Below are 17,831 nucleotides of genomic sequence, written 5' to 3'. Positions count from 1 at the left end.
TTATATCTTTAATAAGCTCCTTACATCTAAAGTGCCTTACATCATCAAAAGCTTACAAAGTTAAACACTTGAAGTATTATTAGTATTAATGCTGACAGTGCGTTCTAAGTATGGTGGTGACAATGTAACTAGGTAGACATAATAAACTCGACGGTCAACCAGCAAAAACATAGATGTTCGAATTGGATTTGTTGCTAGATGTGGCATTGATGGCATAGTCTGAATTCATTTTCGTTCTACGTATATAAAGTAACTGTATCTCTGTTAAGTTTTTTCCGTCCACTGCTTGTACAACTGCGAAATTATAAATATAAAGTTGTCTGCTGTAATAGGTTATTTGATCTGGTAGTTTTGGAAGAACCTGTTTTTTTTTTGGCAGTCGAATGATAGTGTGATCATTCCCTCTTTTCTTTGATTTAGTAGTTGGTAAAATTTTTTTGCTTTGCGTTTATGATAGGTCTTTTCTATGAGGAGCCTCCCACTCTTAACCTTATTGGCGGAAGTAACGAGACACAGGAGGAACATCTCCCCCAATCCCCGGCCCCCATGTCTCATGATCTTTCCTGGCTAAATGGCCGCCACTGGGCACTCTCCCATGGCACCCAGCGCCTCTACAACATTCTCCTCAGTGATGCTGTCATCAAGTCAGTCATCGCGCACTTGACGGGCCTCCCCACCTCCGATAGAACCACCCTCAATTTACGGAGCCCTTGGAGGCCCCATGGTGGCCGTGGTCTAATGCCACCAGCGGGGGGCGCAACACAGGCTCAGGGAGCAGCCTGTCCCTAATCCCCGCCAACTTCGTATCAAACATGCCACCCACAGCCCCATCAGGCTCTCCTTTATCCCGTCTAAAAGCCCCTCCATCATTTGACGGAGGGCATCCGACGTGATGGTACTCTCCACCGAGACGGGATCCCTGTGGTCCCCCTTCGATTGCGCAGTGCGCTCATGGAACTCCCTTCCGAGGGCCGCAAGCTCCAGGCCCAGCTCCTTGACCTGGGCCCTATGCTTCTCTCGGCGAGATCCTCTCCGATTTCCTTTGCCGTAACCTTCAGGTCGCGAAGATACATATCTTTTAGGTTTCCCGACTTCGCCGCAATCTCTAATATTTGGCGAACCCGGGAAACCGATCAGTCTTGGATTTCATCAGACTCCTGGGCAGTACCAGGACAACATAAGCACAAAGCTACTCACTCAGCATGTCTCGCACAAGGATTCTCATCCAGCCAGAGGTTCGTTAGATGAGGAAGACGTTTCAGGTGCCTGATCTCAGCCAAATCCTGGATCTCATTCTTCCTAACGGACAGCTCACGTAGGTGACGGCCTACGGATCTTGTTTAAGCTGAAAAATACCAATTTTATTTTAACCTTACTTTCAAACACAAACATATTTGTAATTAATTCTAAGTATTTGTTTTGTGTCCTGTTACCTGCCACATCCGCCTCGCAGATTTCCAATGTCCGACGTCTACAAGTAGACCGCTCTCCTCCCCTTCCGCGGACTCCATTTGGGCATCGCCGCATTCGACACCCTTCGGAGACTTAGACTAAGTCTACCAGCACCATCATCCACATCCCCAGTACCAGTGGGCGCACACCACCCCTCTACAATGGCCACCTCCTCCGCAATCTGGCGGTCAAGTCGGTGAATTGACCAACGGGGGAAACTTCTGACTCTGGGGAGTCTGCCCCAGCACTGCCTACCTCATCACTGCTCACCTCTTACGTCTCCCTCAAGTGGGAGACCGCGCATTAAGGTCTCTCATGAGGATAAGGTGGGCGGAACTGCCCTCTGCACGGCCAGGCCCATGGCGTCCAGGAAACCCTCGAAATGGCCAGACGCTCATTGGGCAAAAAATTCGCTCCGACAAGCGTCCAGTCCCCCCAATCAGCAAGAACAAACCCGGAACCTCTCTCTCTTAGAAAGAGAGGAGGTCCATGCGGCCGAGCAATGACAGCCGCATCGAAGGTCCCCCACCCACGAACTCTACCGCGACACGTAGTAGGGCTCAGTGACAACGGCCACTCCGCCATCGACTGCAGGAACAAGTCCTTAGCCGCAGCGGAGCGACTTAAATTCCATTGAAGGAGGCTAGTGAGGTTATCAGACATGCTATTTGTTTGACAGCTCTACACCAACCTCCATGGGAATGATCCCCACCACCGTGCCGGACGCTTCAGGGGCATGCGGGGCCCTCCCTTGCCTTGGAGGGTTGCAGGCCTTTTCTGCCATCTTGTTGTTCGCCGGCTCGCTCGGCCCCTGCACACACCAAACAATGCAGCTCTTTCAACTGCATTTATAAGCCTTATGGCCCGCAACCCCACATCGGTGGCAAGCCTCCGCTGAGTCACATGTTGCACGCACATGACCCAGCTTTTGGCACTTAAAGCACCTCAAAGGGCGGTGCTCTTGGATTTCCACCCGACAGGAATTCCACCCAATGAGGAGCCTCCCACTCTTAACCTTAGTGGCGGAAGTAACCGGACACGAGGAACATCTCCCCCAATCCCCGGCCCCCATGTCTCATGATCTTTCCTGGCTTAATGGCCGCCACTGTGCACTCTCCCATGGCAGCCACCGCCTCTACAACATTCTCCTCAATGATGCTGTCATCAAGGTCCCAGATGCGGAGGTCCGTGCACTTGACGGGCCTCTCCACCTCCGATAGAACCACCCTGAATTTACGGAGCCCTTGGAGGCCCCATGGTGGCCGCGGTCTAAAGCCACCAGCGGGGGGCGCAACACAGGCTCAGGGAGCAGCCTGTCCCTAATCCCCGCCAACTTCGTATCAAACATGCCACCCACAGCCCCATCAGGCTCTCCTTTATCCCGTCTATTAGCCCCTCCATCATTTGACGGAGGGCATCCGACGTGATGGTACTCTCCACCGAGACGGGATCCCTGTGGTCCCCCTTCAATTGCGCAGTGCGCTCATGGAACTCCCTTCCAAGGGCCGCAAGCTCCAGGCCCAGCACCTTGACCTGGGCCCTATGCATCTCTCGGCGAGATCCTCCACGATCTCTCCGATTTCCTTTGCCGTAACCTTCAGGTCGCGAAGATACATATCTTTTAGGTTTCCCGACTTCGCCGCAATCTCTAATATTTGGCGAACCCGGGAAACCGATCAGTCTTGGATTTCAACAGACTCCTGTGCAGTACCAGGACAACATAAGCACAAAGCTACTCACTCAGCATGTCTCGCACAAGGATTCTCATCCAGCCAGAGGTTCGTTAGATGAAGAAGACGTTTCAGGTGCCTGATCTCAGCCAAATCCTGGATCTCGTTTTTCCTAACGGACAGCTCACGTAGGTGACGGCCTACGGATCTTGTTTAAGCTGAAAAATACCAATTTTATTTTAACGTTACTTTCAAACACAAACATATTTATAGTTAATTCGAAGTTTTTGTTATGTGCCCTGTTATGGCAAAGGCGTCAAAAGTCTCTGCCTTCGCTGTATCAGCTGTTTCCTTGGTCTACCCACCTTCTAAATTTTATAATATTATGCGATTATCGTACCCTGGGCACCACTTTAATACCTCCTCTACTATTCTGTTGTTCCTCTTTATTACATAACACTCGCTATAATAAAGCATTTTCCGAGATGCAAGGCCTAAGCAAATCAGAGGGTCTCTGCGGTAATTGAACAATCAGCGAATTTGCATTAGGAAATAGCCGATTGACGACAATACAATCTTAATTCTAACTTAAATCTCAATTATAATCAATAATTAAAACTAAGATTAATGTCTATCCACTTCGGTGAAAACTTGCAACGCCCACTCGGTGCACCGTATGACGTCCGACCTTCAAATGTCCCCCAGACGACCGACGCCTCACAATGCCGTCCTTGGCACCAAACTTGTAAACAACAAGATGGCGTCGTATATTGTCTAGCGATATAATGATGCATAGACCTATATCTCCGTTTTCCCTGTCCCAATCACAACAATCAGGTATCCAGTGGAATCGCCTGATCACGGCGGAGACGATGGTACCATATTTTGGTAATTAAACCTCCCGCCGAGTTGTAGTGGTTAAAAAACCACCTCCACTTAATAATATTTATGGCCAACTCTGTGAGCTGATTTTAAAACAAAAAGTACTCACATGTACGTGACAATTCACACCACACAAAAACAATGAAAAATTGATATGTAGTCGCGACAAAAACATCGAGACAATTTCCCTCACTTCTTTCTGTTATATATTACAATGTATTTAATATATAATGATAACACAAAATCCGTAGCACACTAGTGCGGTTATTTCGACACACCTCACAGTATTTTCCGGCACCAGAAAGACCCTCAAGGAATTTTAGTACGCGGAGCGCAAACAGGCACTGTTGTCGCTAAGAAGGCTCAACGCGTACCAAAGGAATGTTGGGCGTATTGCCCCTACTATCAATGCACCAGCGCGGGGCGTAGCCAGATCGTCAAACCGCCTTTCAATAAGTATGTTACCAAGGCAACTTCTTGTACGCCAGTATATATAACTTCACACTCTCAAGATTTTAGAGAATATATGTATGTAAATTCTTTAAACCCAATTGTAAGGCAAGTTCTTTTAATCTAGGGCATTACAATGGTTTTGTTAGCATGTCGGCTTACTATAGCTCTGTGGAAACATGTTCTACTTTTGACTGTAAAGTCATACATACAAGTACAATAAATAAAGTAAGTACATTGCTAACACATTATCTAATGAAGAAATGTTTTATGTGCTTAGTACGTTTATGGTCCTCATAGTGTGGATTGAGTGCGAGCTTGACAGTTTATTCATTTTCTAACTTCAATAATGGACTTTCGTTAGTTTCTGTAAGTTGGCGAAGTAGATAATATAACCATAATATTTCTTAAAGAGAGATAGATCAGTTTGAAAGATTTTATTTATTTAAAAAAAAATACAAAACTTTTCACAAGTACTTGTGGAGGCTCCACCTTGCTGATGGCCACCAGCGCCACTCTTTTTCTCTCCAGGAAGAGCCTCAAGAGCACGTAACTCTTCCTCTGCCTCCTTTAAACCTTCCTTGTGGGAAGCCACTTTCTTTGGCAGCTCACCCTTAGAAGGAGGAGACACGTCCTCGTCCCTATTCCTCATAGGGTTTTTAAAAAAGCCCGCTTCCTCGAGTTTGAGCGAGCCCTGGTCGCATTTTCGTCCTCGCTGTTTGAGGCCACCGAAGGCTTTATTCTCCTCTTTCGCATGTTACCCAAGACTCTATTTCTCCTCCCTACAAATATATAAATAAATATATATTGAAGAATAGAGAAACAAAATATTATAATACAAAATACAATCTTAATTCTAACTTAACTTTAAAATATATACAAAAAAGTTAAAGTTACTGTGCAATACCAGGACAACATAAGCACAAAGCTACTCACTCAGCATGTCTCGCACAAGGATTCTCATCCAGCCAGAGGTTCGTTAGATGAAGAAGACGTTTCAGGTGCCTGATCTCAGCCAAATCCTGGATCTCATTCTTCCTAACAGCTCACGTAGGTGATGGCCTACGGATCTTGTTTAAGCTGAAAAATACCAATTTTATTTTAACCTTACTTTCAAACACAAACATATTTATAGTTAATTCAATCAGGTATCCAGTGGAATCGTCTGATCACGGCGGAGACGATGGTACCATATTTTGGTAATTAAACCTCCCGCCGAGTTGTAGTGGTTAAAAAACCACCTCCACTTTGTAAAATATTTATGGCCAACTCTGTGAGCTGATTTTAAAACAAAAAGTACTCACATGTACGTGACAATCCACACCACACAAAAACAATGAAAAATTTTAATGTAGTCGCGACAAAAACATCAAGTCTAATTTCCCTCACTTCTTTCTGTTATATATTACAATGTATTTAATATATAATGATAACATAAAAGCCGTAGCACACTAGTGCGGTTATTTCGACACCCCTCACAGTATTTTCCGGCACCGGAAAGACCCTCAAGGAATTTTAGTACGCGGAGCGCAAACGTGCACTGTTGTCGCTAAGAAGGCTCAACGCGTACCAAAGGAATGTTGGGCGTATTGCCCCTACTATCAATGCACCAGCGCGGGGCGTAGCCAGATCGTCAAACCGCCTTTCAATAAGCATGTCACCAAGGCAACTTCTTGTACGCCAGTTGTATTACTTCACACCCTCAAGATTTTAGAGAATGTATGTATGTAATTCTTTAAACCCAATTGTAAGCCAAGTTCTTTTAATCTAGGGCATTACAATGGTTTTGTTAGCAAGTCGGCTTACTATAGCTCCGTGGAAACATGTTCTACTTTTGACTGTAAAGTCTACATTGCTAGCACATTATCTAATGAAGAAATGTTTTATGTGCTTAGTACGTTTATGGTACTTACAGTGTGGATTTAGTGCGAGCTTGACAGTTTATTCATTTTCTAACTTCAATAATGGACTTTCGTTAGTTTCTGTAAGTTGGCGAAGTAGATAATTTAACCATAATAAATAGGGTTTTTAAAAAAGGCCGCTTCCTCGAGTTTGAGCGAGCCCTGGTCACATCTTCGTCCTCGCTGTTTAAGGCCACCGAAGGCTTTACTCTCCTCTTTCGCATGTTACCCAAGACTATTTCTCCTCCCAACAAATATATAAATAAATATATATTGAAGAATAGAGAAACAAAATATTATAATACAAAATACAATCTTAATTCTAACTTAACTTTAAAATATATTCAAAAAAATTAAAACTACGATTAAAGTCTCAATCCACTTCGGTCCAAACTTGCAACGCCCACTCACTGCGGTGTGAGAGACGTCCAACCTCTAGATGTCCGCCAAACGACCGAAGCTTCACGATGTCGTCCTTGGCACCAAACTTGTAAACAACAAGATGGCGTCGTATATTGTCTAACAATAATAAAAGATGCTTAGACTTATATCTCCGTCCTCCCTGTCCCAATCACAACTATCAGGTATTCAATCGAACTGCCTGATCACGACGAAGACGATGGTACTGATCCTTAAACCTCCCGCCGAGATGTAGTGGTTGAAAAACCACCTCCAGTAAGTAAAATATTTTCAAAAATATGTAATAAGGTTATTATATACGACTCCTTCTCGAAATAAGAACTCAGTTGGGTTTCTGCAATAAAAACAGATTCATTTATTTATTTTCTGTTTACAAGATAAAATTACAAAAGACAGTTAGAAATAGTCTTACCTGCAATAAAAACAGAAAACAACATTAAAAGTTTTTACTCCAGGTGATTTACTTATTATTCCTTATTAAAATTAATAACCTTTAAACCAATAATTGAAATCTTCAATGTTCGATATTTTTAGGTTAGAAAACCGACCATCGAGTATTCATGTTTTACCATCGATAACCCGAGTCTATCACTCTGTGCGAAACGCGGCAAATTCAAACATAAAGTATCATATAAATGAGAGTCGTTATTTTCTTTATAAATATTTATGGCCAATTCTGTGAGCCGATTTTAAAACAAAAAGTACTCACACGTACGTGGCAATCCAGAGAACAAAAATTCAACTTATGTGTCGTCACGACAAAAACAACACAAAATACACCGGGTCAATTTCCCTCACTTCTTTTATATTATATATTTTTTTTTGTCTTTCTATTCACTACGATCTGTCACATACTGGGGGACATTAAGTAGTTGGTAGGTCGGGACTTCATCACTTCAAATCCTACTTTACTTTATTGTTTAAGTATGTCTTGGGGCATTTTCGTTTAAGTCGACGTGATGCGCGAGTTTCATACATCAAGACTTTCGCTAAGCGATTTGGGTGGTTTATAATCCTTTCTTTGTAGGTTTTCGTATGACGCAGAATTTCTTGTTTGACAGTATTGAAGGTCGTGATGCAACTGTTCGTTTGTCACGTACCATGGAGCGTTCCATTCGTAGCATTTTATTCTGGAATCTCTGCACGATTTCAATGTTGGAATGAGAGGCGGTCCCCCACAATTGGATACCATAAGTCCAGATTGGTTTAAGCATAACATTGTACAAAAGAAGTTTGTTGTTCATTGATAGTTGCGAACGGCGACCAATTAACCAATAGTACTTCCCGCTATAACTATTTCTACTCGTATATTGAATATTTCTTATAATATTTAATACTTGATACTGGAATTCAACAATGTCTTCATCTTGGAAGCGTTCCACGCTAGGAGCTATACCTTTAAAAATAGACATCATTCTACTATCGTCATCTTTTTCTAACGATTCCATAAACTTAATCATTTTCTTATCTACAGGGTTTATTTCTTCGGTTTTCTTTCTTTTGGTGACATAATCCACTTCAGATTTTTTTTCTACCGGCAGGTTTAATTCATATTGGGATTTTTTTTTATTCGAGGTGGAAATGCATTTGCGCATCCCCTGCCCTAGAAAGTTGCAGGGGTATGTGGGACTCGACCCACACCAAAATCTCTGCTATTCAGAGACTGGGTGAACAATACCCACTAAAAACACCTCGCCAAATACCTACAAAGCCGCGTTACAGAGGCTCCGGGTTCGCTATCGCATTCTACCGGGACCTCAACGGCATAATTCACTCAAAAAGCTTTGGTGCAATATACTACATAGGAGGTAAGAAATGGGCATATCTTCTCCTATTTCCTCCCCGTCTTCTACCCCTAGGATTCGTCCTAAAGCGCTCCCTTTCTCGTTCTGCTGACTCCTTCTGTAGCATTACATGCTCACAGAAGGATACCACTGCATTCCATACCTCGTCACTGCCGAGCATTTTATTTACAACACAAGGTAAAGCAAGATTATAACCCACCACAGAACAAAGATTATGACGCAACTGAGACCACTGTGGACAATCCTCCAGATTCATATTGGGATGGCCGTGGGGTAATTTTTCAAAAATTTGTATATTATCATAATATTGATATTTATGTACTGGTTTTGCACCTGATGCAGATTTCGATTCACGTATTTTTTTTGTCGAATCTCATCCATGCAGCTCTTATATTCTTCCATTTCTGAGATATTATTTTACCTGAAAAAATAATATTCATTTTATTTCTATAATGTTTTTTCAATTGCAGGTATTTAGCAACCGGAACTTCATTAGCCGATCTTGAATATCGTTTTAGAATGGGAAAATCAACTTTAAACGTAATCATACGAGAAGTATGTTCTTTAATATGGTCTGAACTTCACCCAAAATATAATAGCAAATAAATTCGAAGTATCTGCTAATTTCCCTCATTGTGTCGGTGCTGTAGATGGAAAGCACATCAGAGTAATTAAACCAAATAAAAGTGGATCGATGTTTTTGAACTATAAACATTATTTCTCGATGGTATTGATGGCAGTCGCCGATAGTGGCTACAACTTTATTTATATCAACGTCGGTGATTATGGAAAGGATTGTGATTCAGGTGTATTTAAAAATTATGTTGCTTATTGTTCTCTCGAATGCTTTAAAGTTTGATATCTCCTTTCTAAGGAGCTCCCGAAGTTTCTCGTTGGATTTCGGGGCTTCTGCTTGCTGTAATAATTCATATGTAACATTAGACGATGTTTGCTGTTGACTAGGCTGATCACCTTCATTATACTGTGTTGCTACGTCTGGAGTCACGATGGTTGCTGCTGGCTTATTAGCTGACAGTAGAGAGCCTGTGCGATCCCTTACACCAGAAATAGATGCCTTTACTAATATAGGATGTTGGACAGAACCTCTTACTTGTATCTGCTTGATTAATGCCTTTGTAGATTCATACAAAGTTGTTACCAATTGATAATGTACGGATGCTTTTTGATTTCTTCGTAGGCACAGAACTGTATGTGATTTGCGATCTAACTATATGTACTTATGCTATTTTACAAGGTGTTCGGTTATTTTCCGAACGGTAATTACCTATATTATGATGGGAATAGGAGAACATTAGCGTCTTACATAGAAAATGTAGAAAACGCATTATCACTAATTCATAATGCCGATGATTTAGGTTGTTTATGATTCTTAACGTCGTTTACAAATAACAGCAACAGTCCTAAGTGGGATCCTTGGGGAACACCAGATCGCGGAATGTAGGGAGTAGACTCAGCGCCTCCAACTGACTGAGGCCTGTTATATACTGTAACAATAATGTGTTGTTGATTATTCTTACAACCCATGCCAATACGACAATGTGGAGAAACATTTAATAATGTACATAAAATTAAGACACATAATATACACAATATCGCTACTGTGAATTCACTTTGCGAACATACAAATATATATATATTGTCTGCGACAGCATTTAATAGGCACAACGTCCTGGCCAACGGGGATCTGTGTAACAGACTGGTTCTTGCCTTTGGTATCGCAAATAACATAGGCCCTCGCCGTCACACATATCCCATAAGTACTAAGAAGCCCAGTTCCTGGAGTACACTCTGGTTACACACTATCCCCCCTCAAGACTTTCAGTACGTAGTAGGCTAACTGTAAGTCCCGTCTGGTTTCCAATTTGCTGTACCCCACCATCCCTAACACAAATAATGTTGGGTACATGAAAGGATAGTAAGGATGGACGTCACACAGTGTTATAGAGGTGTCGTGCAAATTTATTCTGTATGCACTCCAACATAAGGCAGTATTTAGCTTTACGCGGAGCCCAAACAGACGAGTTACACTCCAACATACTTCTAACCAGAGCGTTGTGCAAGCTTGAGATGGCTGTAATATTAGTGAACGTTGTTGCCCTTCGAAGCACAAATCCCATCCTTGCGTATGTTTTCTTACAAATGTCCACTACGCACTCCGACGTCTCTTACTGACGTTTCCCGATTCCCTGATACGTTGTACTCATGATGACGAGGCAATTTAAAGGGACTAAATGTCACCATGCAACATTTGTTAATATTTAATCGGAGCTTATTTTTGTTACTCCACTCACATACTCCATCTATATCTGTTTACAAGCGTTCACAGTCGTCCACCCCTTGGATTGACAGGAGTAATTTTAGATCGTCTGCATAGAGAAAGCATCTAGAATGTCTTATTACTTCTGGTAAATCGTTCACCATTATTGCAATCAGAAATTGCCCTAGATAGCTGTCCTGACTCACGCCTGATTTAGTGTAGTACGGTTCCGATTGACACCCTTTGTACTCTATTTAGAGTGATTGATCAGTAGTGTATGTACTGCTGGCGATCTCTCAGATAATTAGCAAAAATATGTAATAGTTTTGGAGTGAATCCAATACTTGCCAACTTTGATAACAGTATGTCATTATCCACGACGTCAAACGCCTTTCTGTAATCAAAGTATGCAGCATAACATAATTGCGTTCAGTAAGTTGCTGCTTGTACTACGCAAGGGTCTAAAGCCGTGCTGGCAGTCTGACAAGTACGGTTCTATTTGTTTAAAAATACTTTGGTGCAGAGCTCCTTCGAATATTTTAGCGGGAGTCGATCCCGCCACCTGTCTGTATTTTCCATCACTTTTAGGTATAGGAATAACTCTTGTGATTTTGTTATGAAGAATTTCAGTAAATTTTCTCCTATTCCATAACCACATAGCTTCTGAATCAGTAAAATTTAGCGACTTTGTCAGTTAAAGGTATTGCTAAAGTCAGTATATATCGCATCAATCTGGCGCCCACGATCTAATCCCACACATGTTTTAGTCACAAAAGACACGGTTAAGGTTCGTTTGAATTGAAAGGCCTCTTCTAAAATCATGTTCCTCATCAATGATACAGCCTACTATCTCTACTAGAAAAGCAACATAAAATACAAATACGGTAATTTTTAAACACGAGACCTTTTCCACTGGGGGCATTCGCCATCGCAGTCACAGTCTCCCGCATCGATCTTGCCGCAGGTGCCTCACCTTCAGACGCAGACAGTTTTGTTGCATCATCCAGGCTGCCTTTGGCTCAACGGACGCAGTTAACCTAGCCGCAACGGTGGACGCTTCCTTGTGCGGTGGTGCTGTTTGTTCCGCCGGAGAGGGTACGGTCCTGGGAGCAGCCTGGTTTGGCTTTACCACAGCCGATTCCCTTTCCTTTGGAGTTTTGGACGCTGCCGAAGGGTGCATCCGTATGTGAGATAGGGGCATCTGAGTGTCGTGCCGCTGGTGACATGCACCGTAGCTCGTCCTGAGACGCAAACCTGGGTTTATTGGTTTGTTTCGCATTCTTGGATGCGGCCTTGTTTTGTTTCAGCTTGTTCTAAAAATTGCCTCTTTATCCATGAGGTTAGAAGAAAAATTTCGCCGTTGGAGCTCTCCACCCGCCACGGAGCCCGCAAGTCGGGGACGTCGCTTGCTCAACAAGCAGACGCCAGAAGTACTCCTCCAAAAGATGTCAATAATGAAAGTATAGTGTTAATCTTTTCATCTATGCCTGTGTTAGCTTTCTCGTTTTGTTGTGTTGAGGATTTAGCCTTCGGGCCTTTAGTTACCTGAGCAAAAGAAACAGTCTTGGAAACTAATTTTGCTCATTTTCACATTTTAGATGAATAATTATTTTCATGTTTTTTCTGAGCTGCTTTTTGAGGACAAAACCTGGATACTAAGTGATCACCTCCAAAGTTAACACACTTTAAAAAATTCAGGTGGTCATTCCTATAAGGAATGCTCACACTTTGAACATACCTGATCGTTTCGACATACTTTCGCACTGTCTAAATCTGGGAGGAATGAAGGTGAAAACTTTGTAACGCCAATTGTCTAAATACACATACTGAGGGAGAACAGTTCCTACAAAGGTAACGCTTATAGTTGTGAGGGGTTCTAGACCATTACCAGTTTTCGACATACTTTCGCACTGTCTAAATCTGGGAGGAATGAAGGTGAAAACTTTGTAACGCCAATTGTCTAAATACACATACTGAGGGAGAACAGTTCCTACAAAGGTAACGCTTATAGTTGTGAGGGGTTCTAGACCATTACCAGTTTTCGACATACTTTCGCACTGTCTAAATCTGGGAGGAATGAAGGTGAAAACTTTGTAACGCCAATTGTCTAAATACACATACTGAGGGAGTACAGTTCCTACAAAGGTAACGCTTATAGTTGTGAGGGGTTCTAGACCATTACCAGTTTTCGACATACTTTCGCACTGTCTAAATCTGGGAGGAATGAAGGTGAAAACTTTGTAACGCCAATTGTCTAAATACACATACTGAGGGAGAACAGTTCCTACAAAGGTAACGCTTATAGTTGTGAGGGGTTCTAGACCATTACCAGTTTTCATAAAACGTCTAACACCAACAATTTCAGAGTCTGCCATGAGTTTGTGGTATAAATCTACGTTACTGCATTCCTTAAGAAAACTAATTTTACCCACTCGCTCCACCGAAGAGGCTGGTACAAAATCTTTCATATGATTGTCACGTAAGCCCATATGACTCAGAAAATGATTGGCAGCTGCAGCTAGTTTGAAAACCAGCATAATTTTTGCCGCATTGACTCGAAGACATTCCTTGATGCCCTTCACGTTTTTGAAAAATTTTGACAAAAGCAAAGGATTTTTATTACCGATCTTATCTTCCGGTTTAATTCCCTGTACGTATTTCTGTTATCCGGGTAGGATCGCTTATACTCGGGTTTAGAGTACGGTTTATACTTATCATCGTTCGATTTTACAATAGCATCTAGTCGCCTCTTTTTCGAGTCTACTGGTGACTTCATCACCATCACTCTCGGAAGACATTTTTCTATTTTAAAATTACTCATCTTGTAATAAACAATTTAATTTAATATAAAATAAAATTTTATTTGAAAAACGCGGCTATCCTTTTCCCGCCAAAAAGGAAGTCAACAGTGACGTGTCAGGGTTGCCAACATAAACTAAAGATGTACTAGTAATAAGAGTTATTAAACTAGGGTTCAATTTTTCTAATTTCAACTAGCCCTTTAAAATAAAAAAATAACCGAACCTAACAGCTAACTAGCGGCACATCGCCTGATCAGACAAAACCAAAGTCTTCCCTCCTATCCGATTATGCTTAAATTTAGTGTAATATTCGTTGTTTGGTTATCTTACCTAGATCTGTTTGCCAATCGGCAAAGGCCTCATCCAACCTTTTCCATTCCTTTCCTTCTTGAGCTACTCTGTTCCATGTGACTCCTGCCACTTGTCTAACATCATCGTTCCACCTTTTCTCTGGTCGGACTCTTTTCCGTTCGCCTTCCCTTGGGTACCACCATCTCACCCTGTTGTTTAATAATAAATCCTTCCCCATATTGGCCTTGCGTCTCCCCTATTTGATATAGTAAATAGTCTGGATGGCAAGTAGTTCTTTCACCCATTATTCTCACTTCGCTCAAACCAATTATGTCCAATTTAATAGATTTTAACGCATATGTCAGTTCCGTAAGATTTTTTTCTTTTCTCAAGGTGAGTACATTGAGAAAAGAAGAGTACGTTCTGATGCCGGAAACGGAAACCTGACTTTATATATAAGTAGTTTGTTATCTAAAGAAAGTCTTGAGTTTCTTCCTAGCATCCAGGGCGCATACATGGGCGCTGTGGGGCAGAATACATTGGTCCAACTTGACAGGTGGGCAGTCTCCTCGTCTCAGGGTAAAGGTCACATGTACTGACTTTGCGGCACTAGTTTTTATTTTCCATTTTTGCAGCCATTCACTAACTTTGTCAAGGCCCTTCTGCAAATCCTCTGTTTCAAGTAGTGGGTCTTTATTGCTTGCTAATATAGCGGTGTCGTCTGCAAATGTTGCTGTAGTTATTCCTGGCAATAGCGGTAGGTCAGCGGTGTACAACATGTAGAGCATGGGTTTGAGAACTGATCCCTGTGGTACCCCAGCACCAACTAATATTTTCAGCCATAATATTTTTTTTTAGAGCCCACATTTTATGTTTATGGTGTCTATCTTCTTCAAATTTCCACCTTTTTTCATTCTCTTTCATTTCTTTCATTTTAAGCTTTAACTCCTCTTCTAAATTTTTTTTTAATTGTTGCTACCTCTAGTTTTGTTCTGCTAATTTTTCAAATGACCTTTTAGGTTTTGATTTACCTAGAAAAAGAAAGAAAAACCATTATGCATTATCTAGTTAGTTCAATTTACCTGCCTCAATGGTGTAGTGGTTGAAGTAGTCGGCTGCGCAACATATGGGTAGGGCAAGATGTCAAAAAAAGGGCTTTTTCTAATCAATGAACTTCCTTCAAACTGTCTGCCCCCTATTATATTAGGAATAATTTATTGAGTTTTTATTCATTGAGAATTTTTATACAAATATGGAAACTTACATAGGGCAGGATGTTTTTTGATCGCAAAGATGTTGGCTTTCACTGTGACCATTTTTTGTCCCTTTCAAAGGACTCGTCAGTCACATTTTCCTTTGTTGGGACTTGGGATGGGTTCAATTGGTTACCGCCTGAAAATTAGTAAGTAATTTCATGATGTTATGTTAGTACCTATATGGCAGATGAAAATATAATACAATGCTACTTACATAGAAAATTGGCAAAAGAAGTAGAGGACGTCAATACAGAAGATGGGAAGACGAACTAAAACTGACAGCAGGTCAAAACTGGAGGAGAGTCGCCTTGGACAGAACACAGTGGAAAGAATAGGAGGCCTTTGCCGAAAGGCACACTGTAATTAGGGATATTTTATAATTTTAATTTATATATACTAACTTTAAAACTTACAGTAATAAAGGCTATTTTATTTATACTTACATAGAGTTTGTCTCGGACAAACTGCTGTTGGGGATTCTGGCAAGACTATGGGATCTCCAAATTGTTGGTGTAGGTCAGTGTGGTCCATACCTAAAAAAAAACAATGTTTAAAAGAGGCCTATAGATACCTTAGATGCACAGCCAGTTCAGTCATTTTTCATCATTATTGATTGGTGCAACGATTTCTTCACTTACTTTAAATGTTTTCTGTGTTATTAGCATTTGTTTCCTCTGTGTCATAATAATATAGTATGTCCGGCTGTGTAGAAACTGCAAATAAACCATAATGTGAGATGAAATTAAATAATTACAATGCAGTTGAAAATGCAGATACATATAATTATTCGATACATGAATACAATTGGCTCTTACAACATGGAATCAAAGTCACTCTTCATACCATCAACAGACAAAAAAATCATGTCTTTAAGTTTAAGCTCAGTGTCTGTGAGTGTTGTATGTTTCAGCACGAATACAAGCTGATTTTTTTCGAGTCTCACTTGAGGCCTTCATATTTTGTTTTTAGGTTTTTTGCAGAACGATAGGTAACTCCACTAGTGCTATTGAACTTAGCTTCAATGGTTTTCCAGCAGGACTTTCTCCTGCCAAGTAACTGCATCACTTTTTTTGTTCTCAAGAACATGTTTATGTTCTTGTATAATGTTTATTAAGAGATCCATTTCATCTCTAGAAAAATTTACACCCCTTTCACGTTTACTTTCTATTTTAGACATGTTTTATTTACTTACACAGTGAACGCATATAAACTTTATTTACGTTATCACAAAAGACAGGAAAACTGAAAACAAACACCCGTTTGACAGTTGACACTCGACACTCGACTAAAACGTTCCATAATCACGCAAAGAGCATTATCATAGATATTTAGGGATGCTTGGTTGCGATAAATAAAACTCCCTAATAACTTGTAGAGAAGATTTGAAGACGGAACTGAATGTATATTCATTTACTAAACTAGGTACGTTTGTGTAGAAAACTTAACCTATGCTTAAAAGTAGTAATAACATGTTGTGTTAAAACGGTTAGCCAATACGCGCAGGGTGTGTACGAAAGGGATCTTTCGCTACCTGACTCGTGTTCTCCTGAAAATACTTCGATATCCTTGTAGCCTATGCGATAACGCTGACAAAACTGTTCTTTTCAGAACACCCTCGTATCATAACGAAAACGTATAAACTGTTCTTTTCAGAATACACTTGTATCTTAGGAAAACGTATAAAACTGTTCTTTTCAGAACACACTTGTATCATAACGAAAACGTATAAACTGTTCTTTTCAGAACAATTTATTCTTGTATCAACGATATAACGTTAACAGCTTATTTAGTCACCTACAGATACATACAATTTTCTGCTATAAAAATGTAAAGATGACATTATTTTACAATACATAATCAAAAAGATTGTATAGCCGATATTAATAAAGATATTATATTATGGTAAAATACTGTTTTTCTACTTAAATTTTCTTCCAAGATTTTTATTTCTAATGATATATTTTCATTACAAAATAGTCCGTGGATCGAAATGTCACAAAGCGACGTTGCCGGATTGACTTCCAACTAATAGCCCAGTCATATTAGGGCTTTCACCTCGGAATGAAAGATAATAAGCTGCAAATTGGTATGAACCTTTGTTTTGTCATTCTAAATGTTGTCTCAAAAGTCACCATCGTTATCGTGTCCGCGTCTCAAGATATTCAAGGTCAAAGGTCACAAAAATCGGTTTTTCGCGAATATCTGGCTTCCTATCGGTTGAATGAGATTTGCATTTATTATAAAAGTTGTAGGCTATAAAATTCCCTACAACTTTTGTATAAACTTTTTTTTCATACGACCAACCGTTTTGAAGGTAGAGCGCGAAGTGCACATCGTACAGTCATATACGGCCTAATGCAAAGTCAAGCGTGAGTTATGGTTATCAGTACGTTATAAAGTCAATTATTTACTTGGAAATTATAATTATTAAACAATGCCTATTATTTATGTACTAACTATTAATTATTTATATTTAATTAAAGTAAGTAACTTGATTATTTATATATAATTATTCATATTTAACTATTTAAGTATAAAATATTATTTATTCTGGATTATATATTTTAGTTTTATTTTAAGTTAAAATGATAGTAAGAGTATATATTTTACACATATTTTTATTTA

At 40.5% G+C, this 17,831-nt stretch overlaps 1 long non-coding RNA gene and 1 pseudogene across 1 annotated transcript; both read right to left on the bottom strand.

Annotated features, from left to right (window-relative positions):
* Positions 1-12,445: 12,445 nt before the first annotated feature.
* LOC123690389 lies at positions 12,446-13,772 on the bottom strand (annotated as a pseudogene).
* Positions 13,773-15,649: 1,877 nt separating this feature from the next.
* Positions 15,650-16,457, bottom strand: LOC111002048. The gene is made up of 3 exons (XR_002600502.2): positions 16,022-16,457; positions 15,845-15,919; positions 15,650-15,739 (listed from the first exon to the last, which is right to left on the bottom strand). It is a non-coding gene; the product is annotated as an uncharacterized LOC111002048 (long non-coding RNA).
* Between the last annotated feature and the right edge of the window lie 1,374 nt (positions 16,458-17,831).

This window comes from Pieris rapae, chromosome 24 (assembly GCF_905147795.1).
Source record: "Pieris rapae chromosome 24, ilPieRapa1.1, whole genome shotgun sequence".
Lineage (NCBI taxonomy): Eukaryota > Metazoa > Arthropoda > Insecta > Lepidoptera > Pieridae > Pieris > Pieris rapae.
The sequence above is the reverse complement of the archived record's forward strand: the minus strand, read 5'-3'. Positions and strand labels throughout refer to the sequence as shown.